This window comes from Lampetra planeri, chromosome 25, assembly GCF_965212315.1.
Source record: "Lampetra planeri chromosome 25, kcLamPlan1.2.h2, whole genome shotgun sequence".
Classification (NCBI taxonomy): domain Eukaryota; kingdom Metazoa; phylum Chordata; class Hyperoartia; order Petromyzontiformes; family Petromyzontidae; genus Lampetra; species Lampetra planeri.
In genome coordinates, this window is record NC_136131.1 from 9,199,857 (window position 1) to 9,216,882 (window position 17,026).

The following is a 17,026-nucleotide window of genomic DNA, read 5'->3' on the forward strand; positions in this document are numbered from 1 at the left end:
TGTATATACACGTGTGTGTGTGTGTGTATACACGTGTGTGTGTGTATATACACGTGTGTGTGTGTGTGTATACACGTGTGTGTGTGTATACACGTGTGTGTGTGTATACACGTGTGTGTGTGTATACACGTGTGTATAAGCGTGTGTGTGTATACACGTGTGTGTGTGTATATACACGTGTGTGTGTGTTTGTGTATAAACGTGTGTATAAGCGTGTGTGTGTATACACGTGTGTGTGTATACACGTGTGTGTGTGTATACGCGTGTGTGTGTATACACGTGTGTGTGTATACGCGTGTGTGTGTATACACGCGTGTGTGTGTATGTGTGTATATATGCGCGTGTGTATATAAATACGTGCGTGCGCGCGTGCCCACACTGAGTGAGTGAAACTGGAGATATTTTGGCCCGTAATGGGTTTCCGTTAATCTGTTCGCTCCGAGGAGGAACCCCTCGCCCCCAGTGCGCGCGTGATAAGGGCCGGTCACGATTTACAGCCAAACCGAAACGCGTAGAGAATGACGTGTTGCGTGCACGATGTGTGTGTGTGCGCGCGTCTGTGTGTGCGTGTCTGCGTGTATGTATTCATAGATACGGGTAATTGTGTGTAGGTGTCTGTGTGTCTCTTTGTGGATGTGTGTGTATTTGCATAAATGTTATTATGGGTGTGTATATTTGCATCTGTGTGTGTGTATTTGTGCTGTACATAGTTCATTGTGTGTAGGTGTGTGTGTGTGTGCTCGCTGGTGTAGCACTACGAACCTGGCAACCCGGGTTCGATTCCCGCTCACGATTATCTGAACCGGTCCTGGGCCTCCGCTAGGTCGACTCAGCCTCAAATTAGTACCTGGCGCGGTGTGCAAACATCGCCACTATGGGGAGAGAGGCGGCCGTGCGTGGTTCTGGCCACCCACCCCCTCGTGTGCCGTGCCGGCCTTCCTAAGTGCTCGCTGACAGCACTTGCTCCGACAGTCTGTTAAGGCTTTTTTGCATTCAGGTGAGGCGGTAATGTAGTGGTTAGCGCACTGCACAACAAACCCGGCAACCCGAGTTCGAAAAAAAAAATTAGTATTCGTCAATGACACAATCCCTGAACCAATACTGGGCCTCCCCTAGGTCGACTCAGCCTGAAATGAATACCTGGCGTGTATTGGGGACAGAAAGGCGTCCAGAAAACGAGGAACAAATAGCAGGCTTCACTCCTCGCTCTGATCACACTGGTCAACACACTTTTTTGGCATAAGGTATTCCAACGGTGTTAATGTAATTTTGGGGTGCTGATTCCAAATCTGGCATCAGTTTTTGTCTATCACATCAGGTTTTTGAGATATCAAATATTGCATTTTCAATAAAAACTGCAGAAGAAAAATATTCAATAAATGTGGATATCTACATAAAATGATATTATAAACACACTATCCTAAAAATACAGCACCATATTTTAACACTAAAGCAGTCACTGACTCGCAACAACTTGCAATCATAAGTGACAGAGTTAATTTCGGGTAAAATCAATGAAAATGGGGTATGCCGATAGCATAAAAATTAGATGTGATCGAGCAAATCTGAGATCAGATTTGGAATCAGGACCCTGAAATTAGTCTAAAACAGCTGCAAAAGTCCAGGCTGACCAGTGTCATCCTTAGACCAAGCTTAATGATCATCATCATCATCGGCCAAGGTCAATCCACTGCTGGATGGAGGCCTCCCCAAGTCGTCGCCGCCTCACGCGATCCTGCGATGTGAACCACCTCTCTCAAGTGGCGGGTACTCATTCGAGGCTGAGTCGACCTAGGGGAAGCCCAGGCCCGTTATTAGCCGTGAGACGATGCTCGCCCAATGGTGATAGATGCTCCAAGCACGTAGCGTCTGCATCACGGTTTGGCCATGTTTGTTTGTTGTAGTACGGAGTTAAGACTGATTGCCGTAATCTAAGTTGTCTTGTGGTTGTTGTTGTTGTTTGACTTGCATCCCACTGGGATTTTTGCACACAGCGTTGGTGTACGGTGCTTTTTCTGCAACATTTCGCTGTCTTTTCTTGGATTTTCTGTTTACACATATTCACTTTAAGATGTTTTCTTGTTCATGTTTTTGTTTTTTGTTTGTTGCGGTTGCACCCGATTCAAGAGCCGAATGGCTCACAGGGCTATACCTAATAAATGAAACTGAAACTGAGTGAGAGATGGCAGGGGGAGGCCTTCATCCAGCAGTGGATTGCTAATTGCTTATTGCTGTCTGCTTGGTTCTTTCGGTAAAGTCACGTAGAATGGAAATAATAAAATAATAAAAATAAAACATAATACAATTATTCTCTCGACGTTTCGGCCACAACGCAAGCAGCCGTCCTCAGGTGAAGAACAGGTCTGTCGGGAAGACAGCGTCTGAATGACGTCTGAATGACGCTGTCTTCCCGACAGACCTGTTCCTCACCTGAGGACGGCTGCTTGCGTTGTGGCCGAAACGTCGTGAGAATTATTTTATTATGTTTTATTTTTATTATTTTATTATTTCCATTCTACGTGACTTTACCGAAAGAACCAAGAAGATGAATCCCTGCAGTCACGAAAGCTTTAAATCGAAAAATGCTTATTGCTTATGATGATGGTGGTGGTGGTGATTTCTCGCACGAATGAATGGACTCGATAGGCGGAGTACGAATGCCACGCGCCAACACGTGCCAGACTCATCACCCCGCGACAACATGCGCGCACCATTATGGGAGACGTGACATAACGGGTTTCTATCATAACAAATATCCACACCACCCTCTTACATACTGTGTAAAGCTTGATTATGATGCGCCGTATAACTCAACTATACTTTTAGCCAAATTTCAGATTTCTAAGCCCTTCCAGAACAATATCAAAATTCACACAAATTGACGTAAGCCACAGCATGTGACGGTCACGTGACGCTTTTTGCAGAGGTTCGCGGTTCAAACCCCGCAGGCCGCCCTGGATAACACCGCAGGTGTATTAATCGTACCAAATGCATCGCCTACTTCACAATGAACGTTAAAATATCCCCGGCGTCATGGCCCAAAGTTGACAGGAAACAATTGGGTTGGATAATAATCGCACCTCCGATTCGCACGGTTGGCTACGTACGGTGCAAAAGAAGTCCGACATACACACATACAATCGTCGTCCCCCCGTCGACTGAAACAACTTAGCAGGACCCTCTTGAATAAGAGGCTTAAGATTCAGACTTTCTAAGGTAAGCAAGCGTAATTACAGTCTAATGATGATTTTAAAAATAACGTATTAAACAGCAATATCCCGATCCCGATATCACCCTCCACTGATATTTTCCGTGGCCAGGAATCGAACTGAAGTCACCGGTTTGATGATTACATTTTTCAATCCCCCCCCCCATGGAAAGAGAAGGGGGTGCGGGAGCGAGTGTGTGGGAGGGAACGGGCCGGGCTTGTGAGCTCAGATTATAAGCACGTGTTCCAGGATGATTGATTACAGATGCATGGCGCCGATCCGGGGGGGGAGGGGGCGGTTAAGGGAGTCGGGGGGGGGGTAAGAGAGTTGGTGGGGGGGGGGTGAAAGGGGCGGGTAGGGGGAGCGGGGGGCAGAACATGTGGCGGAGGCCCAGCGGAAGGGATATTGCAGGAGCAGCACGTGGCTAGCAGTCGATAGAACCTGGAAGCCCTCGGTGGGTGGGTGGGCGGTAGGCAGTGGGGCGAAAAAATTTACTAAAAAAGTTCTCCGATGTTTGTGCCTCGCGTTGTTCCCCGCGATGTCCGACGTTTTGCAGCACGTGCCGGGAACTACTTCGGGAACTGAAGTGAAACAAGAAGCCACTCGTTCACGACCGCGACAACCGACATCGTCGCGAACAAAAGTTGGTTCGGAGGTTTTTTTTTCTGCGGCCCCCCCCTAAAAGTCGACCAGGAGACTCGGCGAGATTTTACTTGAACATTTTGCACGGGACACGGACGAGCGTTTCATCACAATTCACGATGTGTCAATTAGTGAGCCCCGCTCATTCATCAATTAGTCGGCCGCTTTATCGGCAAAGTGGAATAAAACAAAACTCATCGCTGAAAGAAAACCCCGTAAATGACTCGACAGCGAGGACAAATGTCAACATTTTGCACCCCTCCGTCACATTTGGCAGGACGCTCCTGCAAAGGAGTCTTGAGACTCAGAGAGCCTTTCCTGGGTTGGCACAGTTGGCTACGTACGGCGCAAAAGAAGTTCAACATACACGCATACAAAAACATAATCGATTCTTCCATGCTCGAATCGCGAGCTAAATGACGGAAAATTAATCGATAAATTATGCCTTTCTGGCAAGTTATCTATAATAGAGGCTGTGTCGGGTGGTGGCGGGTTTAACGACACATTTATATTTACGCGATCTCACTAAATCTGGCCTGGCAATCGACGAGGATGACCCGGTATGCATTGTACCTGGTGTTGCCTTGTGCCAGAGTGCAAACTCTTCCTTCAGGGTGACTCTCATTTCACGCGTCCAGCCCGAAGACAGTGGTGGAAACTCCACATTCCTATGCCGGTGGCTGTGTGTAATCGTAGGACAACCGCGACCGACTTGACTCGGAAGTGATACTCAATTTCTCGACCCCGGAGGGATGATGGTCCCAGTCGATATCCGTAGCAGGGAACTGAACTGGTAACCTAAACAATCAGATGTTGTGTGAACATTATTTGCCTGTAAGTGACCTTGTGTCTCTATGCCTTTATTCACTAAGCTTCGTCATGTATAAATGCTGCATTATTTTACTCGGTGCAATATTGTGATTGTTGCAATTATCATCGTAAATTTAAATGTGATGTTTCTCAGGGAAACTATTTTTTTGCCATTTGCGTTTTTGTGCCTTATTTGCAACATCTTGTTGCATCGTAATCCTCACTTTAGTTAAATGTTTAAACCATACGTTTTTAATATACTCTACATTATGTGTTTTGTTGCCATTTTTTCTTCATTATGCATTTATTTTTTTACGTATTTATATTGTTCCTGCGACCTGTTATGTATGTTATGTTTGCCAGGGAATCCATGCTTTGTGTTGATGCAACCCAGATTCAAGAGCTTCTTCTTAGCTCTGAGGGTTCTTCAAAATAAAATGAAACTACATCTAATGGTGCAGAGGATGTTCCAACCGCAAACTGGGATTTTGCGTAAAATGTTCCAGTTTCAGATGCGAAGATTCAATCGTCACTTCCCAACAACATTTTGTTTCAGTAGCAGACTCCAGACGAGTTTCAACTTCTCTGGGTCTCATCAGCCGCGTGTGTTGGCGACTCGACAATGATTTAAAGCTTTCGTTACTGCAGGGATTCATCTTCTTGGTTCTTTCGGTAAAGTCACGTAGAAGGGAAATAATGAAATAATAAAAATAAAACATAATCAAATACAATTCTCACGACGTTTCGGCCACAACGCAGGACGGCTGCTTGCGTTGTGGCCGAAACGTCGTGAGAATTGTATTTTATTATATTTGTATTTTTATTATTTTATTATTTCCCTTCTACGTGACTTTACCGAAAGAACCAAGAAGATGAGTCGACAATGATTGTTTTTGCACCGTGTTGTAGCTGCTGCTGCTTGCTGTACTGCACAGAACGGGGACCCCACAGTGATCATGTTAGGCGCTTACATGCATCACGATTGTCAGCCATTGTCTATCCACTGCTGGATGAAAGTTCCGCTGGCCGGACTGTCGGTTCGTGTCCCCCCCCCCCCCCTTTGGCTGCGATTGAACTCCAGATGTTAACATTTTAAAACGCGATCGCAGCGTTGGCAATGACGACGCAAATCACTCACAACACAATCTGCGCACGTTCCTCAATAGCGGCTGCCTTTAAATACCGAACAAGATACAAGAGACGACTTTCTGCACAACGGTAGGAAGCAGAGACAGGAAGGGCCCTTGCTCGAAACGTCGCCTATTGAATTGTTTTTTATATGGTAAGGTTATTGACGAATGTGTCGAGTTTTTAATTAATTTGCGCACAAATAGTTGTCCTTAAGGATGCATTCATATGAGATGATTATTAGGCCCATGTGTGCTGCACAAGAACACAAAGATCCCCCGTATAGCCTGAACAGACTGTAGGGGCAAGTCCTGTTAGCGAGCACCTATGAAGGCCGGCACGGTACACGAGGGGGTGGGGTGGCCAACACCACGCCCGGCCGCCTTTGTCTCCCCAGTGGCGATGTTTACACACTGCACCAGGGACTGAGTCGAACTCGGGGAGGCCCAGGACCGGTTCAGATAATCGTCACTGCTGTTGGACCGTGAGCGGGAATCGAACTCGGGTCGCCGGGTTCGTAGCGCAGCGCGCTAACCTCTCCATCACCACATACAAAGATAAAGATCCCCCGTATAACCTGAACAGACTGTTGGGGCAAGTGCTGTTAGCGAGCATCTGTGAAGGCCGGCACGGCACGCGAGCGAGTGGCCAGCACCACGCCCGACCGCCTTTGTCTCCCCAGTGGCGATGTTTACACACCGCAACATGTACCCATTTGGGGCTGAGTCGACGTAGGGGAGGCCCAAGACCGGTTAAAATAATCGTCCGCGGATTGTTGGACCATAAGCGGGAATCGAACCCGGGTCGCCGGGTTCGTAGCGCAAACCGCTGCACCACCGCTCCCCACACACGCGTTCGCTCGCTCCTCCAAGTCCAGAGCTGACGCAGGTGGGCGCCCGCATTCCAGACGGCGGCCCGGTTATTTTAATCGTTCCCGGCGGGGGGGGGGGCCCTCGTGTCGGCCGGTGGAGATGGGGGGGGGTAGCGACCGACAGCTCGGGCCAAAGGAAACCAAGCATCGGTTTACACCAATTACTGTTGAGCCGAGATGTTGCTGTTGCTGCTGCTTGCTGCTGCTTGCTGCTGCCCGGGTTATTAATGGATAGCACAAAAGGGATATTTTTTTGTTTGCATTCCACATCCGCAAGATCCGCCGATTCGACTCGATCTCTCGGAGCTGCAGTTTCAACCAGGACAGGGTTTCATAAGAATGAATTTAAGTGAACAAAAAACATTATATTCGTTTGATATCCAAATGAATGTAAATGACGGGAAATCGTCCACTTGGGTTTTTTTTTCCTCTTCTCCCAATGCAACCCGGCTCAGGGTTTATCACTCGATATATTTACTCTTTGGTTCTTTCGGTAAAGTCACGTGGAAGAAGAAAACAAATAATAGATCACGACTTTACCGAAAGAACCAAAGAGTATGGATTCCTGCAGTCACGAAAGCTTCAAATCAAGATTGAACTCCACATATAATTGCTGATGTTTTTATTGAACGCACGAGTTTTTCGCAAAGGACAAGTTTAAGGCACACACATACCAAAGACACGCTCACACACACGCAAAATGTAAAGTTCCCCTGTTTGGCCTTACAGAATCAGAAAATGAATACTGCAGGAACCCGGTGAACTTTACACCTCTTTTTTCACAGATGTCATTGAGCACCGATGCAAATCGGAAGCGGTGTAACACACCCGGCCGCCTTTGTCTTTTCACAGTGCCGATGCGGTTTTCGCAACGCACCAGGTACCAGGACAGACCCAGAACGTGTGACGCAAACACGAACTCACAAAGCAAAGCTTTATTCTCCTAATATTGCGTAGACTGTTGGCGCAAGTGCTGATAGCGAGCACCCCTTAAGGCCGGAACGGCGTACGCAACACGCCCGGCCGCCTTTGTCTTTCCACTGTGCTGATGTGATTTTTATTTTCAGTCAACGGTGTTTGTTTTGTTTTGTTTCAGTCAACCTCGTGGATGCCCATAACCAGTTACCAGAGGTGTGGACTCGAGTCATGTGACTTGGACTCGAGTCAGACTCGAGTCATGAATTTGATGACTTGCGACTCGACTTGGACTTGCATAACAATGACTTTGTCCCACCTATGAGATGTGGACTCGAGTCATGTGACTTGGACTCGAGTCAGACTCGAGTCATGAATTTGATGACTTGCGACTCGACTTGGACTTGCATAACAATGACTTTGTCCCACCTCTGCCAGTTACTCGCAAATACTGACTAGAGGGGGGGTGGAAGTTATGTCGGAATGTTTTGACGGCATAACTTTTATGAGCCGACAAAAAGCCCCTTCGAGCAAGGGCTTGGCGTTCAGATTCCTCTGTTGACATTTAGGAAGTGACATTTCTGCGAGGTCACAACGTACACGTGACCTTGAAGTCACAGACAGAATAAAAATAAAAAATAATCACGCGTCTCCACCCCCCTCCCTCCCAGCGCCGCGCGCTCATCTCTGCTTAGCGGCCAACGAGCCAGAGGTGGAAATTCCACGTTTCCACGCCGAGGCCCAGTAGATTAACGTACGGCCGGGAAAATGCTGATTTCTCCAGACGAGCTCAAATGTTCGTTTTGAGAACGTGATTCCATTTTTGGACTCGCCATCCCCCTAAATAAATAATAATAATGAATGCAACGTGTGTGCTAAATAGACGAAGACTGAGTATGGTCCTACCGAAGAGTCTCACTTAATATGTTTTTAGTTCGGGTTAAAGACATCCCCTAGCTTACACCTGGCTGTCCTCCAATTATATTGAACATAAATTAATTATAAGTCATCGCGCGGCTGATTGGCGCGCTGGGAATGCGACTCGATCAACGCTTTGTTGGGTCTGTAGAGCGCCTTAGCGCCTTGTGAATTGCCCTCGGACAATCAGGCGGAATTTAACGGCTTTCACCAAATCATCAGGAATGTGGCCCAATCTCGCCAGATCTCGGAAGCTAAGCTGGCTTGAGCCTGGATAGCGCTTGAACGTGCGACCACCAACATAACGAAACATTCTTTTTTTTATTTCACCAGGTAAGGCTCCACTGAACTATTTAGCTTTTTTTCAGAAGCGACCTGGCGACAAATGATAGCTCAATGAAGTGGACATTTATAGCAGCCAAATACTCGAAATGAATGAGTCTAAATGTGGAGGGGAAAAAAAACCGGAGGACCCGGAGAAAAATCCACGCGGCCACGGGGAGAGAGACACGCAAACTCCAAATATATAGCAGCAGGCGTCAGGGTCGGGATCGAACCCACGACCTCCTGTATACCAGGCGAGGTAGTTAGCATCTCGCCACCGTGGTGCAAACAACATCAGGTGTTATAGGCTTCTGCGTGGCTACGTTGCCATCAGAGGGCAACGCAGCAAACTCCAATGGCAATGCTCCCCGCCTTCACCAACCCACCCTGACCAGCGTGGTGAAGTATGGTAAAATAATCTCCCCTCGAGCCTCACGACCGTGGGAATTTCCCTCATCCAGCAGTGGATTTGACAGGCCGTGTACGTGTTCAACTCCATTTATCTCTGCAGAAATTCCATTGGAAAAAAAACAAGGAAATCGTTATTTTTGCGATCCACTGGAGCGGCGTATAGGCTTCCGCGGATTTCGTCAGCGCTGCCGCAGATTTCTATCGGCGCTGCCCACGTGTGATTCATTTGGCTGAGTCGAGTTCCGCGCCAGTTTCCAAAGTGAACTCGCAGCGAGGGAGAGGTGGCGCACTGTATAGCCTCTCTTGGAACCTCCCCAAATCCATCCCGAGTCTGCGCGTAGAGGCGGGGGTGCTGTGGGCCCCCCAAACCCCCTCCCTTAAGTCTGCCCCCCCCCCACACACACAGCCCCACTCCTCCTAACCCCTTCCCTTAACCATCCCTCCCCCCATAACCCTCCGCCCCTCTCCGATTCCCTCCCACGCACTCCATCGCTTCCTTTGGCTCCATTCCCCAACAAACCTCACGCGCTCTCACCCTCGTCTCCCTCCCACCATCCTCTCTCCGACCCCCCACCTCTATTCTCCCCCTTTCACCCTCCCTCCATCGCCCACCTCCATCCTCCCCCTCCCCCCCCTCCATCCTCCCACCCCCTCTATCCTCCATCCCCCCACTCCTTACATCTCACCTCTATTCACCCTCCAACCTCGCCCCCCCCCTCCATCCTCCATCTCACCTCCACCCCCCGACGCACAACTTCATCCTCTGCCCCCCTTCACAATCCTCTCCGAGGTGGCTGCCCTTGATGGGGGGGGGGTGGTGGAGGGTTCTCTATTTCAAAATTAGAATCGCCCACGTGACACCGAATCGTGGCAATTCATCGATTCCCTCGAGTGAGGCTGCATTTACAAGTGCAATGCAATGGGAGTCTATGCAGAGTTTAGACGCATTCCGCATCTCAAGAGGCCGTGTAGTAGAGGCAGTGGGGACACATTCATTTTCGGAGAAAGAGACAGTCAGCAAGAGGAGAATTGAAAATTTAAAAATTTTTGAGTCTGAATAAGAACAGTGGTCGGCAGCCGACAGCGCGGATGGCTGGGGGCAGAGATGAACAAGATCGAAGGTTGACAGGAGGCTTAGACAGAAATCCTTGGTTTTCTGAATCGAAGAGTGCGTGGAGGGGAGTAGAATGAGATGAGAAGGGAGAGGGAGGAGAGTGCGTGAAGAGGAGTTGAGTGAGATGGGAGGGGAGAGGCAGGAGAGTGCGTGGAGGGGAGTAGAGTGAGACGAGAAGGGAGAGGAAGGAGAGTGCGTGGAGGGGAGTAGAGTGAGATGAGAGGGGAGAGGCAAGAGAGTGCGTGGAGGGGAGTAGAGTGAGATGAGAGGGGAGAGGCAGGAGAGTGCGTGGAGGGGAGTAGAGTGAGATGAGAGGGGAGAGGCAGGAGAGTGCGTGGAGGGGAGTAGAGTGAGATGAGAGGGGAGAGGCAGGAGAGTGCGTGGAGGGGAGTAGAGTGAGATGAGAGGGGAGGGGTAGGAGAGTGCGTGAAGGGGAGTAGAGTGAGACGAGAAGGGAGAGGAAGGAGAGCGCGTGGAGGGGAGTAGAGTGAGATGAGAGGGCAGAGGCAGGAGAGTGCGTGGAGGGGAGTAGAGTGAGATGAGAGGGGAGAGGCAGGAGAGTGCGTGGAGGGGAGTAGAGTGAGATGAGAGGGGAGAGGCAGGAGAGTGTGTGGAGGGGAGTAGGGTGAGATGAGAGGGGAGAGGCAGGAGAGTGCGTGGAGGGGAGTAGAGTGAGATGAGAGGGGAGAGGCAGGAGAGTGCGTGGAGGGGAGTAGAGTGAGATGAGAGGGGAGAGGCAGGAGAGTGCGTGGAGAGGAGTAGGGTGAGATGAGAGGGGAGAGGCAGAAGAGTGCGTGGAGGGGAGTAGAGTAAGATGAGAGGGGAGAGGCAGGAGAGTGCGTGGAGGGGAGTAGAGTGAGATGAGAGGGGAGGGGTAGGAGAGTGCGTGGAGGGGAGTAGAGTGAGATGAGAGGGGAGAGGCAGGAGAGTGCGTGGAGGGGAGTAGAGTGAGATGAGAGGGGAGGGGTAGGAGAGTGCGTGAAGGGGAGTAGAGTGAGATGAGAGGGGAGAGGCAGGAGAGTGCGTGGAGGGGAGTAGAGTGAGATGAGAGGGGAGGGGTAGGAGAGTGCGTGGAGGGGAGTAGAGTGAGAGGGGAGGGGTAGGAGAGTGCGTGGAGGGGAGTAGAGTGAAACGAGAGGGGTAGATAGGGACAAGTCAATGAAGGGTCTTTATTGTTCGGTACTCAAATGTTTTATAGTCCCACGACCACCACCAGCACCACATTCCTGCATCGAGACCGAGACCGAGCAGCAGCAGCAGCAGTTGTTACCTTCTCCACGCTGTGGGGTTCGTGTCAATCAAGGCCAGACCCTGGCCACCCCAACCCCCTCGTCCCAAAGGGGGCCTCCTTCTCTTCGGTGAAATTCCAGAGGAGGTCGGTGGAGCTTAGAGCACACACACTCATTACATCCACTCACAAAAGACAAAGATGTCCCGTATAGCCTTTAACAGACTGTTGGGGCAAGTGCTATTAGCAAGCACCTATTAAGGCCGACACGGCACACGTCGGGGGGCAGTGTGGCAATAACCACGCCAATCCGCCTTTGTCTCCCCAGTGCTGCTGTTTTACACACTGCACAAGGCACTCATTTGAGGCTGAGTCGACCTAGGAGAGGCCCAAGACCGGTTCATGTACAGTAATTATCACTGTTATTAGTCGTGATCGGGAATCGAACTTGGGTACCCAGGTTCGTAGCGCAGTGCACTACCGCTTCCCCCCAACACACACACACACACACCCCGTGTAGCCTTTAGCAGACTGTTGGTGGCAAGTGTTGTTAGCGAGCACCTATTAAGGCCGGCATGGCGCACGAGGTTTAGAAGCGTGGCTAGAACCACGCCGGACACCGCTTGTGTCCACAGTACGTAACTTTATGCCTCTTTTAATTGTTATTGTGGTTTTTTTTTTATCCCTCTCTCTTGGAATTAATTAGTTTTGTTTTACTATAATTACAGCCTCGTGTCAACCGACACGGTGCGGTTATGGGGATTGTTTGGCCATACTTTAGCAAGCTGGTCAGTGCCGGGAAGGAAGAGCAAGATCTGTCCAGTTACCATCACTGGCCATTCATATTCGCCTGAGGTTGAAATCGAACCCTGGTTGCTGCGTTGACAATGCAGTGCTCTAACCGCAGTCCCACTATTCCCCGACAGAACCACACGTGCACTTTATCACCAATTATTTCTTCTATTGTAGTGTTTGAGTCAGGTCATGTGGGAAAGTGCCAATTTGGAATTCAGCTAATTGTGATCACTAATTGGAAGAGCGCGGTGCAGTGGATTAAATGTTTATGCTAATTATATGCAATTGAAAGAGAGATACAAAATCAGTAAGTCGCCAAGGAAATCGATCCTCTCCTAATGGTTAGAGAGCGGGACGCAGATTCAGCCAATTTTCTTTTCGGGGACGAGAAAATATTTACCACTTGGTGGGAAGTGTGCAGTGTTTGTGCTGTGGATGACTCGCCTCTCACCATAGGAATGTGGAATTTCCACCACTGGTTCAGGAATGGTGAGTTGCTCGCCACGCTCATATGGGCTAGAAATCACTTTTTTTTACTTTCAAAAGTATTTAACTCGCGTATATGCAGCTTAGGGATAGGGCAGTGGCACAGTGGATACAGTGCCGGATTAAGCTAGTGCGGGGCCTGTAGCATATGTTACAAAGGGGCCCTAATAAGAAAAAAATACTTAAATATTAAAACACAATTTTTTTACTTGCATTTTTTAATTGAATTTTTTTCAATTGCTATACAGCCAGATCATACGACAAATCGCTAACCTTAAACACCCGGTCGTTCGTAAAAGTTGAAGGCAGTATAGTACTATAGTAATAGAGCAGGGTTTAGAATCACTGAACCGGAATTGATAGCTTGAAAGCATTTAGCGCGGGGCCCCTGAAAGTGCAGGGCCCGTAACATATGCCACTGTTGCTAGCAGGATAATCCGGCACTGAGTGGATATAGCGCATTGCCACCCGGCCACCCGAGTTCGATTCCCAGCCACGGCTAACATTAGTGGCGTGTGAAATGATAGCACCCACCCATTTCACCAAGCACTATAGCGAAGTAGGGCACTGCACATCCAAGAAAAATGCCACGATCGACGTGACGTTGCGAGGCCTCCATCCATTGGTGGATTGAGAGTGGCTGGAATATATTTCACTGCAAAAACAATTTCACCTCTTTTGCAGTTAAATTTCGCCGATTAAAATACAACGAAATCAAAATCGTAAGAGGAGTCAGACACGGGGGGGGGGGCATCTCTTTTTGGCTTCTCACACACCGGGGCGTAGTGGCTGGCGCTAGGCGCGGTGCAGACGAAGCTTCTTCCCACGTGCAGAGGAATGCGCATTGCCAGCGAGGGGCCCTCGGTTTGCGTTAGAGACCTCGGCTCTGAGACAAGGTGGTGGGGGGTGGGAGGGGGACCTCAAAGTCTGCCCCCTCTTGCTGCTCTGCCAGGAATGCGGGCAGGCCGGTGCCGGCCCTGGGACAAAGGAGGGCGGCTGTGAATGGATGGATGTCACAGCGGGGGTGTACGAGTTGGTCTGCCCTCTCGGCACCACTCACCTCGACAAAGACGAGGACTCAACAATTATTTAAAAAATAATAATCCCCCTACGTATAATGGGGGGATTTGATCTGTCCACTGCTGGATGAAGGTCTATCTCGCGCCGTCGACCACCTCTCAACATCTCCTGCTACAACCATCAAGCCATCGAGTGCCTTCACACGAACTGATTTGTTTTCGACTTCATGTATAGAAAGGTAAAGTTGCGGTCAGAAGCACGACGCACTACCACGCACGCCCGGCCGCCTTTGTCTCTCCCCCCAGTGCTGATGCTTACACATCGCACCTGCTACTCATTAAGGTTGAGGCGACCTAGGGGAGGCCCACGAATAGTTCTGCTATCACTCGCCACTGATTTTGAGCCGTGACAGTCCATCAAACCATAGTTGGCGGTGTTGACGGTGCGGTGTGCCAACCACCGCGCCATCGCTCCTCCAGCTGGAATATTGGTCATAAATATTAGTGCCGATTAATACATACGACGCACGGGATCCACGTAGCATCTCAACGGGATCTCAATATTGTACCTGGTTAAATAAAGGTACGGTAATGCTTTGGCGCGTGCGTGTGTGTGTGTCTGCGTGTTCACGAAACGGTGGCACAGTGGTTAGCGCACTGTTTGACGATTCCTGGACACAGCTAATGTAGGTGGCAAGCGATATCTCAACCAGACCCGGGTCTCCCCTAGGTCGACTCAGCATCAACACCGGGGAGACGAACGTGGTCGGATGCCTCTTTGGCCACGCCACCCTCATCGAGCGCTGTGCCAGCCTCAGAAAAAAAAATGTGCTCGCTAACGAGCGCTTTGCTCCCAAGGTGCCGTAGCCTACACGGGGGATCTTTGTCTTTGTTAGAAGCACTGGGAGTCGATAGTCGGCGTGTTGTAATTGACCAAAGCGGCGCTCTGTGCTTTGTCGCCACCGTGTGGCTCCAAGTGCGGTCGTCAAGACGTCGCGAACGTCTCAACAATTTCCCCGCTTCCGAGGAACGGACGGTGGACACGAAATCAGAACCTCACCGCTACTCCGATTTCTCACAACGTCGAGTGTCTCACGGCCGTGCAATGAATTCGCGCGTGTGTTGGCGTCTTACCCCGTGTTGTAAATATCTCACTCGGCCCCGATGTTCTGCAGTGCACTGGCAGCTGCCGCTTACCGATGATGGTTCGGGTCTTTGTGCAAGGGTCGGGTTCCGCAAAACGTTACGAATCCATCTGCATGGCCTTTGAGACACGAAACATGAAGAAAAGTCGTGGGTCTCAAGGATATTCAAGGGCTAATCCTTGAGAACTTGACGCGTGTGGGTGGGTGGAAGGGGGGGCGGAGGGAGAGGAGGGGAGTGGTGCTGGCCCCCTCGTGTGCCGTGCCAACCTTCATAGGTGCTTTTCGATTCAAAGCTTTCGTGACTGCAGGGATTCATCTTCTTGGTTCTTTCGGTAAAGTCACGTTAACTGCACTTGCCCCCAAGAGCATGTTGAGGCTATACGGGTGATCTTTGCCTTTGGTGGTCGTGGTCGTACCACGATCCCTCTTCGACACAATGCAGTTACTGGTCTCTGTCTGAGACCACCAACTCTCCTGTAGTCCATGGGCCCAGGTCACGTATCAGTGCCGCCTGAGAGGGCATGGCAACAGTCGTGTCCAGTTCCTTAATGTGGCCAATAAGAGGGCGAGATGTTAACTACCTCGCCTGGTATACAGGAGGTCGTGGGTTCGATCTCGACCCTGACGCTTGCTGCTGCTGCTGTATATTTGGAGGTTGTCTCGCTCTCCGTGGTCTCGTGGATTTTTTCTCCGGGTCTGCCGGTTTTTCCCTCCACATTTTAGAAACGTGCGTTTAGAGTATTTTGATGTAGATTTGAAGTTTTCGTGACTGCAGGGATCCATACTCGTTGGTTCTTTCGGTAAAGTCACGTAGGTATAAAATAAAATTCAATCACGACGTTTCGGGCGCAACACGAGCGAGTCCGTTATCAGGTGGGACAACCACAGCAAAAAACAATTGTTTCATTGTTTCTTGCTGAAGTAATTGTTTCTTTATGAATTCATTGTTTCTTGCTGAAGTAATTGTTTCTTTATGAATTCATTGTTTCTTGCTGAAGTAATTGTTTCTTTATGAATTCATTGTTTCTTGCTGAAGTAATTGTTTCTTTATGAATTCATTGTTTCTTGCTGAAGTAATTGTTTCTTTATGAATTCATTGTTTCTTGCTGAAGTAATTGTTTCTTTATGAATTCATTGTTTCTCGCTGAAGTAATTGTTTCTTTATGAATTCATTGTTTCTTGCTGAAGTAATTGTTTCTTGCTGTGGTTGTCCCACCTGATGACGGACGCTTGTGTTGCGCCCGAAACGTGGTGATTTAATTTTATTTTATACCTACGTGACTTTACCGAAAGAGCCAAAGAGTAGTATTTGGATGCTATACATTTCCACATGATAAGCCACTTCGTAGAGCTGTTATTTGTGATTGGCAGGTCGCTTCTAAAAAAAAGCTATATAGCTCAGTGGGCATTACCTGATCAAATAAAAAAAGTCATAGTTTTAGCTTAATTTGAAATTAGTGGGTTATCAATTAAATTAAACTCTCAGCCATACAAATAACGCGGTAAAACTAAAGTTGTGTAAACTTAGGTGGTCCCACCAGAGGTCGCAAACGGGTCTTGATTCCTTACCCGTACCCGGCCGCACCAGGGTCGCAATCGGGTAGCCGATTGCGACCTCTGGGATGAAGCCATGTTGCAGGCGCGGGTGGGTTGATTCTAGGAACTTGAATTGTGAGAAGAGACAAGACGTTGGGAAATGAGTGACAAACGGTGACTCACCAGTGACTCACGGCCTACCCGTACCCGGCCGCACCAGGGTCGCAAACGGGTACCTGTACCCGTACCCGACCGGGTACGGGTAGCCGGGTATCGGGTAGGGTACGGGTATCGGGTACCCGGTTGCGACCTCTGGGTCCCACGGAGGACTACACTGGGAGACCAGGCTTAGTAGCAGCTGCCTGGACTCGAACCCAGGTTCCTCTCAGTGGCCTGACCTCTGAGCCAGCCGTCCGGCCACCTACTAAGCCGTCTGCTGTCTCTCGCTGTCATTAAACATTGCGTTACTCTGAAC